Here is a 20560-nt window from a genome sequence, read left to right on the forward strand (position 1 = left end):
GTCACACCAGCCAGGGCTTATGATGATTCTTTAATACTATCATGGCTTCTACATTAGCTAGCATTCTTACCACACCTTCATTTTGTCGTTTCAATATAGAATCAAGGTTTTTAAAAAATTACTGATTTATTAATGATAAATTATTTTTAAATTCATTATTCCACTACCATCATAATTCTTGTTGATGCTCAAATTCTCAAATTTGACCTGCGGGAGCCACTTTTAAACCCCATATCTGTCTCTTTGACATGTTCCCATAAGTCCTTGAGCACTTCCTTACATTGATTAACCCACACTTACTTTGTACATTTCCTAGCCAAGATCTGGAATCAGTGCTTTAGGTTTTCCCAGATAGTTTTAACTCCCAGAATCAAATCCCTTGTATATTATTTATTTTTATTTTATTCAAGTTGATGCCAAATCTTTGCTTCCCTTTGCACCTGTATCTACCAGATAAAGAAACAACCATGAAGGAAATTTTTATGATTTTTTGCTGTTTCCAAAGCAAACAGCACAATTCTCTCACCTACAGAAAAATGGTGATTGTAAAAAGGCAATGGCAGATAATACAGAAAAAGCCAACAACTACGAACAGATGTGGGGTAAGGGATGAGTTCTAGAAGGAGTTTATTCACTCTGTCCCCAGCATCTTTACTTTTTTATTCACATTTACCATTAGCCCAGCCTGGAAAATGTGAAGACTATTTGAATATGAGATGATTTTCACTGAAAAATTATGTATTTCCCTTTCCAGATGCACCGTGTATGTGAACCAAATCAAAACTTAGTGCAGATCAAGAATGTCTTCTCTTCCAGGACACAGGCCCTATCTCATCTCAGAGGTTAATGACAGCTTCCACAGCAGCTTAGAGCAGGTGCACTCCTTCAGCCTTAGGAACTGCTTTATACTGATGCTTGTTCATCTATTTAATCATCATTTTCCTAGAGCAGCCCCCTGCCCTATTCCTGAGAGGCGCAAAGGCTTCGCTGGGACACAGAATTGGTAAGAAAAAGGAGGTCTGAACTCAGCGTTCTCCTCCAGGCCAGGACCTGGGACATTCCAGGGAGCTGTGGGGAGGGCTGTGTTGGTTACTGCTGTAGAGGTATGGAGATGACATGGGTGAGGAGGGTGAATGGTCAACAGCAAAGGGGGGGCTTTGAGGGGCTCTGATTGGAGGAAGGGCCCAGACTATGGAACCTTGAAGGGGTGACCTCACTTCCTGGGTATCAGACCCCCAGTGGAAATGAGAACCAGGCACCCAAATTCTAGCTCACTAGACTGGAGACAGGAGAGTAGGATGCGTCTCGACTTTCCGAGGCCCTGGGCCAAAGAAAGCCTGGAGTGAGTTTCTGTTGCTGTAGACTTTGGCACAAGCTCCACCACCACCTCTTGCCCTCTGGCACAAAACACCCTCAGGTAAACTAGGGCAACCCAGGGCAGGACCATCCAGGCCAGGTCCCAGCTAGAATTCCCCCTGCCCAGCCCCACACCCCTCCTGAGTATGTGTGTGGGCTGGGGCTGGCGAGGGAAAGTGTGGGACAAGGGGCACTCATCCTGGGCAGGAGCAGGTTGTTAGCAGCTGGAACCTGGTGGGTCTGTCACGTTCACAGCCCAGGTCATGGCTGTCAGGATGGAAAGGTGAGAGCTGGGGAAAAAGCTCCTGTACCCACTTGTTAATCTTCAGCTCTCAGGGTGTCATCTCGTTCCTTCCTGGGCTGGAGGTCTTAGCAGATGCCCCTTTGAGCCTGATCTGGCGAGCAGAATTAGTGTGGGCTTCTCCCCCAGCTGGCAATGCCGTGGCAGGCTACTGACGCCTCTGGGCCCGGGACCGGGCTCTGTGTTTGTAGCGCTCCAAGGAGGACGTCATAGAGGAGCTGGCTGACGGGTTCACTTATGCTACCAACCAGTACAAGGGATGAGAACGCCAGGCCAGGATGACTGCCCAGAGCGCGGCTGAGGTGAGGGCTGTCCCACATGTAGGACCTGAGATGACGGGGGTGGGGCCAGAACCCAGACACAAATCTGGGGCCCACTCCCAGAGAAACCTGTACCTCCAATCCTCCCAACCAGGTTCCTGGTAGTGTAGGAATAGTCTTCACATATTTGTTGGAATGGTGGAGAAAACAAATTCTTGCTGTCTTTGCAGGTGGCTGGTTTCCATTGTTTAACTACCTGCCCCAGGTATCCTGCAGAGCACTGAGCTCCACTGTCCTTGCAGACCTTCTCCAGGCCTTACACATCATCACACTTGAGGGTGGTTTGTACAAAAAACAAACGAAACAAAACCAAAGCAACAAACAAACAAAACGGGGAGGGATTAAGGTATCAGACATGTCTCTGCAACTTGTCAACTCACAGAGCACAGCCAACCACTGCAGGCCAGCCAGGTCAAGAGCGGTGACCTTACTCCTCCCTATATCATCCCCATAGAGGATGTAGTTTTCCTCAGTGATTCTGCCTTTTAGTGCTGGTGGAACCCGATTCAATTTTGCTGCTAGTTCCACAGGGCTGCTGAAAACATCCTCGTCGTGTCCCAACACACTGTCCCAGTTTGCCAGGGCTGCTGGAAGGTACAACCACGCACTGTGGAGGGTTCCTAATGCCGGGTGCTGGGCTCAGTCTCTGTAGAGCTCCAATAAGGACGTTGTCCATGAGTTCCTCGGTGGGTCCAACTCCTTGACCTCCCTAGACGAGGGGAAAGGGCATCAGGCCACAGGCCACAGGAACCATCCAGTGCCAGACTGAGGTGAGAACTGACGCCAGGGAAGTCTTCACGCACACAGACCCCAGGTGACCTGGCAGTGCTGAGAACCCAGACGCCAATGTGGGAACTATCCAGGGGCCCTCCCAGGGATTCCCCTAGTGTGTCCCAAAGTCCCACGCACAAAGGAATCTGGACCTCCCCTTGTCTCTCCTGCTACATGGCAGGGTAGAAAGGCACTCCTCACCTATGTTTAGGAACATTCGAGGAAAAACATCAGAGGAGACCACCAGCACATCTGTATCTTCCTGTTTTTATTGTTTAAACTGCCTGCCCCGGGTAATCAGTGGAGCAGTCAGCTTGAATGTCCTTGCATATCTCCAATAATGGAGGTATTCAGCCTGGCCAGTGTGGCGCAGTGGTTGAGCATCGACCCATGCACCAAGAGGTCACCGATTTGATTCCTAGTCAAGGTACATGCCTAGGTCATGGGCCAAATCCCCAGTGGGGGGCATGCAGGAAGTGGCCAATCGATGTTCTCTCTCATCGATGTTTCTATCTCTCTCCTTCTCTCTCCCTTGCTCTCTCTCTAAAATCAATGAAGAAGAAATAAATAAATAAATAAATAAATAAATAAATAAATGAAATGTTTAAAAATAAATAATCATCTGCCACAGTGATGCAGACTTTCAGAGCTTTGGACATTGGCACAATTCAATTCAGGCGCCAGGTCAGCAGTGCAGCCGGGACCACCCAGGTGTGTCTGAAAGGACTGCAGGACTTTCCATGTGCTGCTATAATGACGAACCACACGGGCTGGTGTAAAAAGCAGGCACCTATGTCAAACTCTAAGAGCTGCAGGCAGCCCTGGCCAGTTTGGCTTAGCAGTTAGAGCGTCAGCCCGTGGACCAGAGAGTCCTGGGTTCGGTTCCCGCTAAGGACACGTACTTCAGTTGCAGTTTGTCCTCGGCCCCGGTTGGGATCGTGTGGATGGCAACCAGTTGATGTGTCTCTCTCACACTGATGTTTCTCTCTCTCTTCCCCCCTCTTTCCCTCCCACTCTATCTGAAGATAAATGCAAAAAATGTCCTCAAATGAGGATTAAAAAAAAAAAAAAAGCTACAGGCAGATGGTAAACGGGAAAAGACTACTAGATGTACTGTGGTTATTTATGGCAATTATTTCTGTCCCCGTAAAAAATCACCTGCCTCACCCATCAGTGGCCTGTAGCATTTCTGGGTTTTTTTGTTTGTTTGTTTGTTTTTAGTTTTTGTATTTTACTTGGCCTGTGTCATTTCTGAGTTTGCAAAACCACTTAGAAAACAACCAGTCAACAAGTTTGGGAACCCACTTAGTTGATCCTTGTCCTCATCTTTGGTGTTGGCAGATTGGGGATCTCTGGCGACAGGAGGGGCCCTAGGCCTACTCAGCTGTGTGGGATGGCTTTGCTTGGAGTTCATTCATTGGACAATGCACATGAAGTACCTCCTCTAAGTGGGCACTTTTAGACACACTTAGCATAACTGATGGAATGCAACAGACACAATCCCTGGGCCTCGGTTCTACTCAGTGAATCAGACAGTCACATGGAACATCATTCGCAGGTCCTGCCCACCGTCCATCACGTCTGAGCCATCACGGTCTTCTCCACATCTGGGGGCACACCTCCTTACAGTGACCAGGGTGACACACCACAGTACCAAGTAAGAGAGTGGTCTTTGTGCCCCGAAGGAGGGCCTGCTGTGTTTACAGGATGGAGGCTGTGGGTAGGAAGGCCTGGCAGAACTGAGCTCTTACACACCTTCTCATTCCCTAGGGAGGCCTGAGCTCTGGTGGCTTCTATCCCAGGAGGACAGGAGTCAAAGAGGACGGTGGACAGAGCCACTGATCTCAGAGATCCAAAGAGGAGGGTGGACTGAAGTGTCCTCCCGAGTCTCAAACCCACCACAGTCCCATCCTGCTCTGCCTGCCCCTCTCCACAGTCCTCTGTCCCAACCACCGTCACCAGCTCATGACAGGAGACACACTGAGCAGCATGCTCACAAATCTGTCTCAATCCTCCGTGCAGAAGCCCAGGTGCATGGAGAGCTGGGTTGGGCAGTGGACAGGGACATCAAGACAAATGTCAGTGGGAAGAAAAAATTCACATTGACTGTGTGAAGCTGCTAAATCACCAGAACTGCTACTCTCAGGACAGCAACACAGGGGTCGGGACTTGCACGGGGCTGACCCCGGATGGGCCGGGGCAGGCCCCGAGGTCCGCTCCCAAGCAAGCGTGCCACGGGAGGTCAGCGTGCAGGCAAAGAGCAGGAGTCTGACTCTGCTGCCTCACCGCCTCTCCCCAGGGCCATCGCTTCTACGGCAGGAACCTGGCCGGACCAGGTGCAGGGTTTCGGCCAGGCTTTCCGCTTCCCCTGGTTCCAGCTGAAGCAGGCCTCAGTGCAGGTCCACGTCCCAGCCTCGCACCACGTGGGCCACGCCCACCTTGTTTAGATTAATCAGCAGCATCCACAGCCCACCCAGGCAACTCTGGAAGGTGAGGGGATTGCAGTCAGGGAAGATGATCCGGGGAGGGGAGGAGTTCACTTCAAGGTAGGAGCATCTTTCCTGTCCTTGGAAAGGCATGAGAAAATCAGCTCTGTGCGTGAACCTCTTTTTTCCTGTTCCAGATCCATCTCCAGAGCTCCAGACCCCTACAGAGGCAGAGGAAGGGCCTGCTCAGGGGCCACAGCATGGTCCAGGCAGCAAGCAGTACCTGAAGCCATTGTGGGGGCATGTGTTTGAGCCTTATTTCTTTCTGTCTAAAAAGTTCTAAGCAATTATCCTAAGTAAATAGATAAATAGTAGAAATATACCCCAACAATATATTTATGATAGCAAAACCTAATCATTTCCATTAAATGAACTATATGCCATTAAATGAAATACTCTGGAACAAATAGAAATAAAGTTGCTGATGAAAAATGTATAGATAATATCTGCTCACATATACACACATAATATGATTGTGTATTTCTTATGTGTGCCCATTATAAATATGGAACGATGCACAGTACACATTTTTTAAATCCCTTCTAAAAGAGATTTAAATTTTATGATAATTAAACAAATATACACTGACAAAGGCAGAAAATAAAAACATATATACAAAAATGTTAACATTTGTGAACTGTGACAAGTGGGACTACACGTGACTGTGTCTCCTCTTTATACTTAGCTGTTTTCTGGTTTTTGTACAAGGATCATATATTCATCATAAACTATTTTAGAATTAAGTGTTTATATATGTTATAATTTAAGAGTCCATAAAGGTCAATGATGTCGCCATTATCAATAACATCTTTCTAAATTTTTCCAAGTGCCGTGTCGTATCGTGAAATGATCTCATTAAAAGCAAAGCAATGTGCCCTGGCCGGTTTTGCTCAGCGGTTAGAGCATCGGCCTGCAGTCCAGACACCCGGGTTCGGTTCCCGCTAAGGGCACGTACCTCGGTTGCAGTTTGTCCCCGGCCCTAGTTGGTCGTGCGGGTGGCAGCCACTCGATGTGTCCCTTTCATGTCGATGTTTCTCTCTCTCTCCCCCTCCCACTCTATCTGAACAAAAAATGGAAAAATGTCCTTGGGTGAGGATTAAAAAGAAATAAAATAAAATAAAGCAAAGCAATGTCATGGGCTACATTCGGCTTCCCTCAGGGCTTAGTGTGATCTGCTATCCGAGCAGTGAGAACCACTACAGTAGCTCATAATATTTACAACCACGAAGGATAGGAAGAACATCCCTTTGATTGTAGCTAAAATAATGGAAAAGAACTTGCCCCACTAAACACTTACTTAATCATTTCCTTCCTCCTCACTGAGCCCAGAATTGAGCATACCGGCCAAATTCAACTGAGAAGCGGTGGTGGCTGCAGGGGACCAGGCATAAGGAGACAAGGTGAGAGTTCCCAGTGCTATCGGAAGGGCCCCAGTTCACTGACACAGCTGAAATGGAAACAATTTACAATTAAAATGAAAACCAACATGGCAAAAACATTTTAAGCAAATTAATAATAATGATTGGAAAGCAATCTGTAGGCCAGGATTTCAGAAGAAGGCAGCACCAGGTCAATCCACACAAACCTGTGCTGAATCACCCAGAGGCCATTCTCATGTTACTACTCTGGCTCTGAAGGGAGAGTTTCCTCTCTTTCCATTTCTATGGCTTTGAATGAAAACCAGCTGGTCTAGAAAACATGTAGATGCTCCTCAAGTATCCAAAGACAGAAACCTAAACGTCCACTCTCACTGTATTTTAAATTTTACTTAACTTTAGGTACTGTAAATTTAATTTTAAAAAGTGCGACGTGCCCTGGCCAGTTTGGCTCAGTGGTTAGAGCGTCGGCCTGCGGTCCTGAGAGACCCGGGTTCGGTTCCTGCTAAGGGCACGTACTTCGGTTGCAGTTTGTCCCCGGCCCTGGTTGGTCGTGCGGGTGGCAGCCACTCGATGTGTCCCTTCACATCGATGTTTCTCTCTCTCTCTCCTTCCTCTCTCTCCCTCCCACACTATCTGTACAAAAAAATAGAAAAATATCCTCGGGTGAGGATAAAAAATAAAAATAAAAAATAATAAAATAATAAAATAAAAAGTGCGACGTAACTAGTGATGACCATACTGGAAGAGCAGTTAAAGACACTAGCAAACAGAGTTGAAACCGGCATTCCTTAATTTCAGGACACCTTTCCCCACAAGGCCACACAGGAGAGATACAGGACCATCAGTGTCACACTATCAACAGGAAGACCATTTCCAGCTGCCATTCCATCCCCCCCTTCTCCCCGGGCAGAGGCCGCCTCCTTCAGCAGCAGTGTGATGCTAACCTGCCCCCTGTCCCTTGCAGTGGGACAGTTCTGGCCAAGGGCTCATGAAAGAGTCCCATAGATGATTTCCGAGACAATATTTTCTTCCCTGAGAAAAAGGACAATGAAGAGAAGACTGTTTCCCTCTCTTGTGACAAGGAGAAGGTGAAGAATGAGAAGCACACCCTGACATCACTGAGCAGCTGAAGTCAATCCTGGCTCCACCTACCTGTGGGTTTGTTACTTTGTGAGAAAATAATTCCCTGTTGTTTAAGATGGATTTTATCACTATTTTGTTGCTTACAATCCTCAGCTTCCACACCAAATGAAATAGGTCCAACTTCTGATGGTGGGCAAGGTTGGATCGCTTCATGGTTTTGCAAGAAACGTGTAAGTGTGGGAGCAGAGAGGAGGACAGAGGAAAGATGGGAGACGCTTGAAAGAAGTATCAACAGTCTTCCGTTCCAGCAGGTACCTTTGGGACACAAGGCATGACACAGCTGTAAGCTGGGGTGGGAGAGTATGATGCCAGTGAGGACTTCCAAGTGTGACCAGAGGAATGTGGTGAAGGAGGGACAGATGGAAAAATCACCAAAGATCTGATCATGGAGGGCCTGGAGGGGACATGCTAGGCATTCTGGAGTTATTTCTAAAGGCCATAGGAAAGCATTGTCAGTTTTAAATAAAAGACAGGGTCATATTTACATTTTGAAATGATCATTCGGGCTGCAAGTAGGGTAGAGAAAGGTTTGAAATGAAGCAACACTAGAGTTTGAGAGGCCAGAGAAAACAAACACATCCTATCAAGAGGCCATGGTGTCGATGTTACTTAGTACTCTCAAAGCCAACTGATCACTTCAAATTGGAATCATTTTGTCAAGAATGTCAGTGTTGAAAGGTATGACACACAGGGTTCTTCATGGAACTTGCCAGGTTAATTCTAGCACTTATAAGGAAGTAGCAAACTATGCCGTCTCTTTTCTCAGACCAAGAGACTCCTTAGAATAAAGAGAGAGAGAACTTGCCAAATATCAAGATTTATAGAAGTGATAAGGAAAATGGTGTGGAGTCAGCTCAGAGATAGAAAAATAGATCAGTGGCACAAAGTAGCACAAGAAACAAAGCCACCCCTATCTAGAACTTGGCAAATAGTGTGTGGCATTGCAGATTACCGGAGAAGAAAAGTATGAGTCAATAAGGAATGTGGGTGCAATTGGTCAGACATGGGGGGAAGAGTGAATGGGATCAGAATCTCACAGCAATTCCTGAGCATTTGATAAGCAGAGAGACACCCTCATCAGAAGTCAGCACCTGCAGGAACCAGGCACCAACTGCAGGCACCTCACCTTCACTCCAGGGTCAAGCCTGCACTGACCTTGATTTGTTTGCCTGAGAAACCCACAGGCTTCAGAGAGCTTGCCTCAAGGTCTCTGGGACAAAATACACACACACACACACACACACACACACACACACAGATGAGGATGAAAAGTCTGTTGAGACCTCACTCTAAGTTGGCTCCTGCAATCCTGGCGCACTGGGATGATGCTCCAACCCAGTTACCCGACCAGATCCTCAGTGCCTTTTCAAAAACCCACAACTGAGGTACATGACCTTGACTGGAATCAAAACCACAACTCTTTTGTCTGCAGGCCAAAGCTTTAACTGCTTAGTCAAATTAGCCAGGGCTCCATTGATTCTTAGAGAGAGTAGAACGGAGGGAGGGGAAGAGAGGGAGGAGGAAGGAGAGAGAGGGAGGGAGTGGGAGGGACAGAGAGAGAGACAAAGAGACAGAGACATCTCAATTGGTTGCATCCGACATGTGCTCTATCTGGGGCCAGGCACTGAACCTGGAACTCAGGTATGAGACCATGACCGGGAATCAAACCCATGACCCTTTGGTGTGCAGGATGATACACTGAGCCACAATGTCCAGGGGGAGGGCTTGAAGATTTTTATTTAAGCAAACACATAATTATAAAACAAAGGTCAGGGAGACAGGTGTGACCAAATACAATGTAAATAGGTTAATAGGAAAACTAAGATATGGGGCTTTTCTAATTGTACAGATTTCAGTTAGCTGTCCATTAGCTATTCACTTTATCCAGGCATTTTGAAATCTCAGCTTACTTTCCCAATTTTGCAGCTAAGGCACTGAATCCCAAAAGAAGAGCCAGAGAACACATTTTACACTGCCTCTGTGAATTCCCATTGCTAACCAGACTAGAAGTAAGTGACACCAGGACAGGGCAGCAGGGGGACTGGTGGAAGGGCACCGAACAGGAGTCACTCTGTTTCACCCTGTCCTGGAGGAGCCTTGGCCATTCCTTCTGCAGCACATGCTGAGCCAGTTTACCACACGGGCCCCGCCCACTTAACCAGGCTGACTGGGCACCAAACATTACCTGTCTATGCAGACTAACTCTGTATGCTAATGAATTCTCCAACAGCAATAACTATCATCACAATTTAACATGGAAGGTGAAATAAAGAGGTTCCCAGTGACGTTCATTACCACCAAACCAGCACTGTAAGAAATGTTATAGGGACTCCTGGAAGAAGAAGAAGAAATAGAGAGAGAGAAACATAGGCATAAAAATAAAAGTGGCAAGAAACAAGTACCTATCAGTAATAATCTTACATGTAAATGGAATAAATGCTCCAAACAAAAGACATAGAGCGGATGAATGGATAGGAATACATTATCCACATATATGCTGTCTACAAGAGACCCACCTCAGAACAAATGACTCACACAGGATGAAAGTGAAGGGATGTAAAACAATATTCCACGCAAATGGAAACAAAAAAGCTGGGGTAGCAACACTTATGTCTGACACAACAGACATCAAAACAAAGGCCATAACAGACAAAGAAGGTCACTGCATAATTCTAAGATTGATCCAACAGAGAATAGAACCTTGGAAAACACATATACACCCAATATAGGAACAGAAATATATTTTTGAGTCTTGGAGGACTTTAGGGAGAGATCGACGGCAATACAGTCATAGTAGGGGATCTGAACACGCCACTGACATCACTGGATAGACCTTGCAGACAACAAATCAACAAGGAAAAAAACAACCTTAAATTAATCAGATGGATTAATTGATATTTACAGCACACTTCATCTTCATACTACAGAATATACATTCTCAAAGACAGCATGCTAGGACTCAAAATAAGTCTTAAAAAATTTCAAGAAAACTAAAAGCATATCAAGCATCTTCTCGAATCACAGTGGCATGATCACCTGCAATAAAAAACTAAAAATCACCTGCAATAAAAAACTTAAAGATATTCAAACACACGGGAGCTAAATAGCATAATGAATGGGTTACCAATGAAATTAAGGAGGAAACCAATAACTACCGGGAAACAAATGAAAATGAACACACAACCCAAAATCTAAGGGACACAGCTAAAGCATTACAGGCTTACTTCAAGAAACAAGATAAACAGTTATTTCCTAAAATAACTAGGAAAAGAACAAGAAAAGCCCAAAGTACAAGGAAGGAAATAATCAATGTCAGAGGAAATTAATGACATAGAGACTAAAAACAAAAAACAAACAAAAAATATATATATGAAAAAAAAAAAATCAGTGCAACCAAGATCTGGTTCTTTGACAAGATAAACTAGACTGATGTACCTTTAACCACATTCATCAAGAAACAGAGACAACACAAATAAATAAAATCATAAATGAAAGAGGCAAAGTAAGAACTGACATCACAGAAATAAAAAAGACTGTAAGAACATACTATGAACCCTATATGCCAACAAATTGGACAGCCTGGGTAATATGGACAAATTCCCAGAAACATACGATCTTACAAAAGTGAATCAGGAAGAATTAGAAAACCTAAATAGACTGATAACAACTAATGAAATTAAAGTAGTAATAAAAAAGCTCCCAGGAAACAAAGTCCTGGACAAGATGGCTTCACAGGTGTATCTTACCAAACACTCAAAGGGCTAACATTTTCCTCATCAAACCAGTCCAAAAAATTCAAGGGAAGGGAAGGCTTCCAAGCTCTTTTAATGAGGACAGCAATAACCTAATTCCAAAACCAGATAAAGATAGTATACAGAAAGAAAACTACAGCCGGGTTGGTGAGGCTCACTGGATTGAGCATGGTCCCATGGACTTAGAGGTCCACATTCTGTTCCTGAGGTCAGGGCAGGAGCCCAGGATGTGGACTCAATTCCCAGTCGGGGGCATACAGGAGGCAGCTGGTCCAAGGTTCTCTCTCACATGGATGTTTCTCTCTCTCTGTCTTACTTCATCTCTTTCTCTAAAAAAGCAATAAAAATATACTTTTTTTAAAAAGAAAGAAAATTAGAGCCCAATATCCCTGATGAACACAGATGCTAAAATCCTCAATTAAGTATTAGGAAATCGGATCCAACAATAGTTGAAAAAGATCACAAGTGGGATTTATTCCGGAGATCCAAGGTTGGTGCAATATTTGCAAATCAATAAATGTAATGCATCACATAAATAATGAAAAATAAAAATCACATGATCATATCAATACATGAAGAATGAGCATTTGACAAAATCTAGCACCCATTTATGATGAAAACGTCCAGTGAAGTAGGAATAGTGGGTTTGTACCTCAACATAATAAAGGCCATATATAAAAAAGCTATTCAGTACCATACTCAACGGGCAAAAAAAATAAGTGTTTCCCTTAATCAGGAAAAAGACAGTGAACCCGGGTCACGTTGATCTGCGGGCCGACACTCTAACCACTGAACCAAACCAGCCAGGTCTTCACTACTATTATTCAACAGAGTACTGGAAGTCCTAGCCACAGTGATTGGACAAGAAGAAAAAATAAAAGACATCCAAATTGGAAAGGAGGAAGTAAAACTGTCATTCATCTCCCAGATGACTTGATTTTGTTCAAAGAAAACCCTAAAGACTCCACCAAAAAGCAAATGCAGTTAATAAATGAATTTGGCAAAGTAGCAGGATACAAAATTAATATCCAGAAATTGCTGTCACTTTTATCCACCATCAATGAACTTTCAGAAAGAGAATCTAAGGAAACAATCCCCCAACAACAACAGAAATCACAAGGCACCAAAAAATAAACTTAATCCTGAAAGTAAAAGACCTATACTTGAAAAACTACAAGATATTAAATAAATAAATGTAGGAAGATGAAAACAAGTGGAAGCATATACCATGTTACTGATTAGGAGAATTAACATCATTAAAAGGTCCATACTTCCCAAAGCAATCTATAGATTCAACACAATTCCTATTAAAATACCAATGGCATATTTTACAGATCTAAAACAAATACTGAAAAAAAATTTATGTGGAACCAAAAAAGACCCCAAATATCCTTAAGAAGAACAAAGTTGGAGGGATATCAAAATGTACCACAAAGCTACCGTAATTATAACAGCCTGGTACTGGCACAAGATCAATTATATAGATCAACAGAACACAACAGAGAGCACAGAAACCCACCCACGCCTTTGAGGTCAATAAATATTTGACAAAGGAGGCAAGAGCATACAGTGGAATAGAGACAGTCTCTTCAATAAATGGTGTTGAGAAAATTGGACAAGTACATGCAAAAAATGAAACTAGACCGCCAACTTATACCATTCACAAGAACAAATTCAAAATAAATAAAAGATTTAAAAGTATGTCGCAAAACCATAAAACTCCTAGAAGAAAACAGGCAGTAAAATCTTACACATCTCCCATAGCAGTATTTTTGCTGATACGTCTCCTAGGCCAAGGAAGAAATAAACAAAGAGAACTATATCAAACTAAAAAGCTTCTGCAAGCCCACTGGCATGGCTCAGTGGTTGAGCGTCGATCCATGCACCAAGAGGTCTCCGTGGTTTGATTCCTGGTCAGGGCACATGCCCAGGATTCGGGCTCCATTCCCAGTGGGGGATGTGCAGGAGGCAGCCGACTGATGATTCTCTTATCCATGTTACTGTCTCTCTCTCTCCCTCTCCATTTGTCTCTCTCTAATAATCAATAAAAACATTATTAGTTAAAAAAAAAAGTTTCTGCACAGTAAAAGAAACCATCAACAAAATGAAAAGGGAACCCACTGTATGGAGAATATATTCATCAATGATACATCTGATAAGGGGTTAATTTTCAAAATATAAAAAGAACTTACATAACTCAACAATGGGAATACAAGCCATCTAATTAAAAATGGGCAAAGGGACCTTGCTCATTTGGCTCAGTGGTTAGAGCTTCGGCACAAGGACCTAAGGTTCTCAGGTTCAATTCCCAGTCAAGGGTACATACCTGGGTTGCTGGTTCAATCCCCAGTCCTGGTTGGTGTCTCACAGGAGGCAACCAATTGATGTGTCTTTCTCACATCATTGTTTATCTCTCCCTCTCTCCCTCACTCTATCTAAAAATCAATGGAAAACCAGCCTCTTTTGATGAGGATCAAAAGTAAAACAAACAAAAAATGAGCAAATAGACACTTCTCCAAGGAGGACATGCAGATGGCCAGTAGACAGAAAAATGCTCCATGTCACTAATCATCAGAGAGATGTAAATTAAAACCACAATGAGATATCACCTCACACCTGTCAGAATGACTACCCATCAACAAATCAAGAAACAACCAGTGCCGGTGAGGATGTGGAGAAAAGGGAACCCTAGTACGCTGCTGGTGGGAATGCAGACTAGAGCAGCAGCCGGAAGACATGGTTGTGGAAAACAGTATTTAGTTTCCTCAAAAAATTACAAATGCAACTGCTATTTGATCCAGTGATCCCACTTTTAGGAACATATCCCCAAATCCTGAAACATCAATAAAAAAGAATATATGCACCTCTATGTTTATAGCAGCGTTATTCACAACAACCAAAAATCTGGAAACAACCCAGGTGTCCATCAGTACATGAGTGAATAGAAAAGCTGTGGTACATTTACTCGATGGAATACTATGCAGCTGTAAAAAAAGAAGCTATTACTCTTTGCAACAGCATGAATGGACCTGGATTACTATACTGAGCAATATAAGCCAGTCAGAAGACGACAAATATCACATGATCTCATTGATATTTGGAATCCAATGAACAAAATAAACTGATAATCAGAAAAGGACCAGAGGCATAGATACATGGAACAGATTGACAGATCTCAGAAGGCAGGGAGGTAGGGGCACAGGGAGAGATTAACTGAGGAACATAAATGCATATATATGCATAGCCCATGGACACAGAATATAATGGGGTGTAGGCCTGGGGGTGGAGTGCGGGAGTGTGGGTGGAAGGGGACTAAGGGAGGGGAAAAGAGGGGCCTCTGTAAGGATCAACAATAATTTTAAAAATATATAGCAGCAAAGTGATACTATTTTCTAAGCAGAAAAAAAACACAAAATGGCAATAAAGCCAAAAATCTCCACATAAGGACAAAGGTATTCCACTTGGCTCTCCAAATACTATCATCAGTATAATTAACTTGACTGGCCACAGAAAACCCACTAAGGTTCAAAGACTCCCGCCAACATCATCACAAACCCTCCTACAAACACGGGGGGCCAGGACCTCACCACTATCAGCTGCACCTCTCCAACAGCACCCTCGGACTCCCATTGTCCACCAGGCCTGTGGAAGGGCCTTCAGAGCTCAGGTCTTTCCTCGACTCCCTCCCCTTCCCTCCGGCGAGTCCACTCCGGGGTGGGCGCCGAGCTAACACCTCCCTGGAGTCCAACTGCAGGTATTTTCAAGGCAGCTGTCCCCAGCTTCCCAGGAAAGTGAGGAGACCTCTCTGCAGCCCCAGGACGCCCAGTTCCGGGTGTCCATCGGGATCCCAGGACCAAGTCTCCTCCAGCCCCACGCAACATCAGACCCCGCTAGGCTGCACTTTGCACGCTGATGTCGGGCACAGAGGAGTCTTTAGAAAGCCGCCCGCAGCCCCACTTCCAAACGGCCCTCAGGGAGCTGCTGTAACCCAGGAGAGTCATCCTCACTCAGACATCAAGTAATTTTGAATATTAGGAGCTTTATTACCTGCGCAGGGACTGCAGCCAACCTACACCGATAACTGCAGCCCCGAGCTCAGGGGGAGGGTTGCTTATATAGGACAGGGGTTACTCAAGAGTTTAGCAGAGCAAGCAAGCTACGTGTACAGAAGCAGATATCAGCAGTTAGTAACCGCATAAGTTGTTTATTTTATATTTCTTAACATTTACTAGACCCTAGCCTTGAATGTCTCATTGCCCCGTCTGGTATCTCCTGATTAGTTAAGTTCATAGTCAATACCCTTGTGGTCATGGCTGATGCATACCTTCCTCTTCAAGAATTTTTACAAAAACACCTCGGGTTCAAGGAACCCAGGAGAGGTTCCTTCTTCTAGCAGATGGAGAATTACTGGGTTATAACAGGAGCAGGGCAGTGACCGAAAGGCGCAGCCCGCCCCCAGGAACCCAGCCCTCCGGAACCAGGGCGCCCTGGCAGAGCCCAACACGAGCCCACCACACGACTCTCCGCCACCTGGCCCGCAAGCTCTTGGGCTTCTGGGTCTCGGACATGGCGGAGGGGCCAGAGGGGCCGGGAAGATGCGGTTGGCTTTCCCCCGGGTCCATCCCGTGCGCGCCGCGGTCCGGGCTGCGCACCCCGAGGCTGCAGGTGGGAGCCCGGGGGACGTAACTGCTCCCGCCTCCTCCAGAGGCCGCGCCGGGGCCGACCGACGGGGCAGTGGAGCCACGACCTGCGCGCAGAGGGTGCTGAGCGGCCCAGGGCGCTGCATCCAGGGGCCAGGACCCAGCCTCGGCGAATGGGCGGCCCGGATTTTCTTGAGGTTTGGTCCTCGCGCTCACGCCGGCACCAGCGCCATCCTTTGTGGGAAATGTAGTTCGGTGGCTTCCGTAGCCCGAAATGGCGCCCCAGCCTGGACTACCAGCCCCACAATGCTCCGCGACCGCGTTCTCAATTGGCCTGCGAGCTATCACGGGGATTGGATGAGCCCTGGTGGTATTTCTGTCTTTCTGTGCTTCTGAGGTTGGGGTGTTTGGTCGACATTTGGTTGGTTTGGAAGATCAAATGTCCAGAGCTTGGCTTGATGTCGACCTGGAAGGGTGTGATATACCACGTCTCACTCAGCTCAGCTTCCTCTGATTTAGCTCCAGCCTCAGAGGGACTTTGCCCTTGTAGCCTAAGAGGACTCCCAGAACCTCAGATGTGTGTCCCTCACAACCCCCTCCCCTAACCAAAGTCCTCAGGTTTACATTATTTTTTTTATATTTTATTTTTCAATTACAGTTGACATTTAATATTGTATTGCGTTTAGGTGTACAGCTTAGTGGGTAGACATTTATATGGCTTACTAAATGATCCCACAGTTCCATTACCCACCTGTTACCATGTATAGATATTACAGCATTACAGACTGTGTTCCCACGGTGTACACTACATCACCTGACTATGTTTATCTACCCATTTGTACTTCTCAATACCGTCATCTCTTTCCACAGCCGCCCAACACCCCTTTCCTCTGGCCGACTTCACTCAGTTCTCTCTATCCATGAGTTTGTCTCATTTTTGTTTGTTTAGATTCTGCATGTAAGTGAAATCGCATGGTGCTTGTTTTTCCCCTGATCTGACTTTTTTTCACTTAGCCTGTTACTTCCTAGGTCCCTCCATGCTGTCGCAAATAGTACAATTTCCATCTTTTCTGTTTGAGTAATATTGCAGAGTATGTATGTATGTACCACAGCTTTGTCATCCACTCGTTTGCGTTGCTTCCATACCTTGGCTCCATATTTTACTACATAGTGGCTGCCTGAATTTGCTATCCCAGCAGCAGTGCACATCCTGGCCAACATTTGTTGTTTCTTAAGTTATTGATGATAGCCGCCTGACAGGTGTGAAGTGATATCTCATGGCGATTTTAATTTGCATCTCTTTGATGACCAGTGACATTGAGCATCTTATCATATGTCTATTGGCCATGTGTGTGTGTCCTCTTTGGAGAAGTGCCTCTTCAGGTCCTCTGCCCATTTTATAATTAGATGGTTTGTTTGTCTTGGTATTCAATTGTATGGGTTCTTTATAAATTTTGGATATTAATCCCTTATCATATGTATTATAGGTTAAGTATCTTGATCCATTCAGAAGGTTGTCTTTCCTTTTGTGGATGGTCTCCTTTGCTGTGCAAACAATTTTTAGATGGATGGAGTCCATTTGTTTATTTTTTTTCTTTTGTTTCCCTTGCCTGGGCAGATGTGTCAGAAAAAAGATTACTACTACAAATGTCAGTTTATTGTCTATGTTTTATTCTAATTTTATGATTTACAGTCTTACATTTAAGTCTTTAATTCATTTTGAGTTTATTCTTGTGTATGGCATAAGATGGTCCAGCTTTATGATTTTTACCTGTTTCTGTCCAGTTTTCCCATCATTGTTTATTGAATAAACAGTCTGTGCCCATTGTATGTTCTTGCCTGTTTTTTCAGATATTAATTGACCATACAGGCATGAGTTTATTTCTGGGCTCTCCATTCTGTTCCACTGATCTATGTGTCTGTTTGTCTGCCAGGACCATGTTATTTTGATGACTATGGCCTTGTAGGACAGTTTGATATCATATAGCATGATACCTCCAACTTTGTTCTTTGTTAAGAGTGCTGTGGCTTTGCAAACTCTTTTGTGGTTCCATATAAATTTTGCAGTTGTTCTAGTTCTGTGGAAAATGCCTTTGGTATTTTGATGGGGATTGCATTAAATCTACAGATTGTTTTGGGTAGTGTGGACAATTTATGTTAATTCTTCCTATCCCTGAGCACGGTATATGCTTTCATTTATTTGTATCTTCAGTTTCTTTTTTTTTTTTTAATACTTTAAAAAATATATATTTTTTTATCCTCACCTGAGGACATTTTTCCATTTTTTGTTCAGATAGAGTGGGAGGGAGAGAGAGGAAGAGAGAAAGAGCAGCATCGACGTAAAAGGGACACATCAAGTGGCTGCCTCCTGCATGACCCAACCAGGGCCGGGGACAAACTGCAACCCAGCTACATGCCCTTAGTGGGAACTGAACCCGGGTCTCTCTGGACCACAGGCCGACGCTCTAACCGCTGAGCCAAAAAGGCCAGGGCTTCAGTTTCTTTTAATGTCTCGTAATTTTCAGAGTACAGGTCTTTTATATTCTTGACTTAATTTTTCCTGGGCATTTTATTTTCTTTTTGGATGCAATTGTAAATAGGATTGTTTTCCTGGTTTCTATCTTGCTAGTTCATTATTGGTATATAAAATGCAACTGATATCTGAACATTTATTTTGTATCCTGAATTCATTTATTAGTTCTATTGGTGGAATCTTTAGGGTGCTTTATACATTATATCATGTCATCTGCAAGTAATGACAGTTTTACTACTTCCTTTCCAAGTTTTATTTCTCTTCTGTTTGTTTGATTGTCGTGGCTAGGATTTACAATGTTGTGTGGAATATGAGTAATAAAAATGACCATCCCTGGGTTTGTCATACGTGCACTTTGTTATGTTGGCATGTGGTCCCTCTGTTCCCACTTTGCTGAGATTTTTTATCATAAATGGGTGCTAGATTTTGTCAAATGCTCTTTCTGCATATTATTGACACCATCGTATGATTTTTATCCTCCCTTTTGTTTATGGGGTGTATCAGGATAATTGATTTTCAGGTATTGTACCACCCTTGCATGCCATGAATATATTTTCCGTGAATGTGGCGTATGATCTTTTTACTATATTGCTGAATTTGGTTTGCTTTTCTTTTGTTGAGGATTTTTGCATCTGTGTTCCTCAGGGATATTGGTATATAATCGTCTCTTTTGTTACTGTCTTTACCTGGTTTTGGAATCAATAATGCTGGCCTCATAAAATGAGTTTAGGAGTCATTTCCCCTGTTGACTATTTTGGAATAGTTTGAGAAAGATAGGTGTTAATTCTTCTTTAAAGTTTTGGAGAAATTTACCTGTGAAGCCAACTGGTCTAAAACTACTGCCTCAAGTTCATTGGTTTTAATAGGTCTGTTCAGATTTTCTAGTTCTTGTTGATTCAGTCTTGGATGATTATATGTTTCCAGGAATTTACCGATTTTGTCCAGATTGTCCAATTTGTTGGCATATAGTTGTTCATAATATTATTTTATAATCCTCTGTATTTTTGTGGCATCAGTTGTCACTTCTCCTTCTTTATTTCTGAATTTATTTATTTGAGTCCTCTTTTTTTTTCCTAATGAGCCTGGTTAAAAGTTTATCGATCTTATCTATGTTTTCAAAGAACTAGCTCTTGGTTTCACTGATCTCTTCTATTTTGTAGACTCTTTTTGGTTTATTTCCACCATAATCTTTATTATTTTCTTTCTTCTATGCACTTTGGGCTTTGTTTGTAGTTATTTTTCTTGTTCCTTTAGTGGTAGGGTTAGATTTTTCATTTGAGATTTTGTTTTGTTTTGTTTTCTGTGGAAGGCCTGTATTGTTATGTATTTCACTTTTAAGACTATTCTTGCTGAGTCCGATAGATTTTAGGTCATTGTTATTTTTCTCTTCATTTGTTTCAAGGAATCTTTTGATTTTTTCCTTAATCCTATTGTAAACCCATTTATTGATTAGTAACATGTTATTTAGCCTCCGTATGTGTGTGTGTGTTTTTCATTTTTTTTCTTATAATTGATTTCTAGTTTAATATCATTGTGGTTGGAGAAGATGCTTTATATGATTTCTATCTTCTTAAATGTATTGAGGGTTGCTCTGTGGTCTATCCAGAAGGTGCTCTGTGTGCACTTGAAAGAATGTATATTTTGCTGCTTTTGGGTAAAATGCTCTAAAAATATCAATTAAATCCATCCAGTGAAATATGCCATTAATGGCCACTGTTTCTTTGTTGATTTTCTTTTTGGAAGATACAGCACTTGATATCAATGGGGTTTTAAAGTCTGCTGCTATGACTGTAGTACTGCCGCTCAGTTCCTTTGTGTCCATCAATATTTGCTTGATAGCCGTGGCCGGTGTGGCTCAGTAGTTAGAATGTCAGTTCCA

The 20560-nt window shown here is 43.7% G+C and overlaps 1 long non-coding RNA gene across 2 annotated transcripts; it reads right to left on the bottom strand.

The window, feature by feature from the left end:
• Positions 1 to 1480: 1480 nt before the first annotated feature.
• Positions 1481 to 15587, bottom strand: LOC118626935. 2 transcript variants are annotated; one of them, XR_004958978.1, is made up of 3 exons: positions 15556 to 15587; positions 6532 to 6681; positions 1481 to 2686 (listed from the first exon to the last, which is right to left on the bottom strand). It is a non-coding gene; the product is annotated as an uncharacterized LOC118626935 (long non-coding RNA). The 2 variants fall into 2 exon arrangements; XR_004958977.1 differs by lacking the exon at positions 1481 to 2686 and adding an exon at positions 5160 to 5395.
• Between the last annotated feature and the right edge of the window lie 4973 nt (positions 15588 to 20560).

The sequence above is a fragment of the Molossus molossus genome, unplaced genomic scaffold, assembly GCF_014108415.1.
Source record: "Molossus molossus isolate mMolMol1 unplaced genomic scaffold, mMolMol1.p scaffold_m16_p_12, whole genome shotgun sequence".
Classification (NCBI taxonomy): domain Eukaryota; kingdom Metazoa; phylum Chordata; class Mammalia; order Chiroptera; family Molossidae; genus Molossus; species Molossus molossus.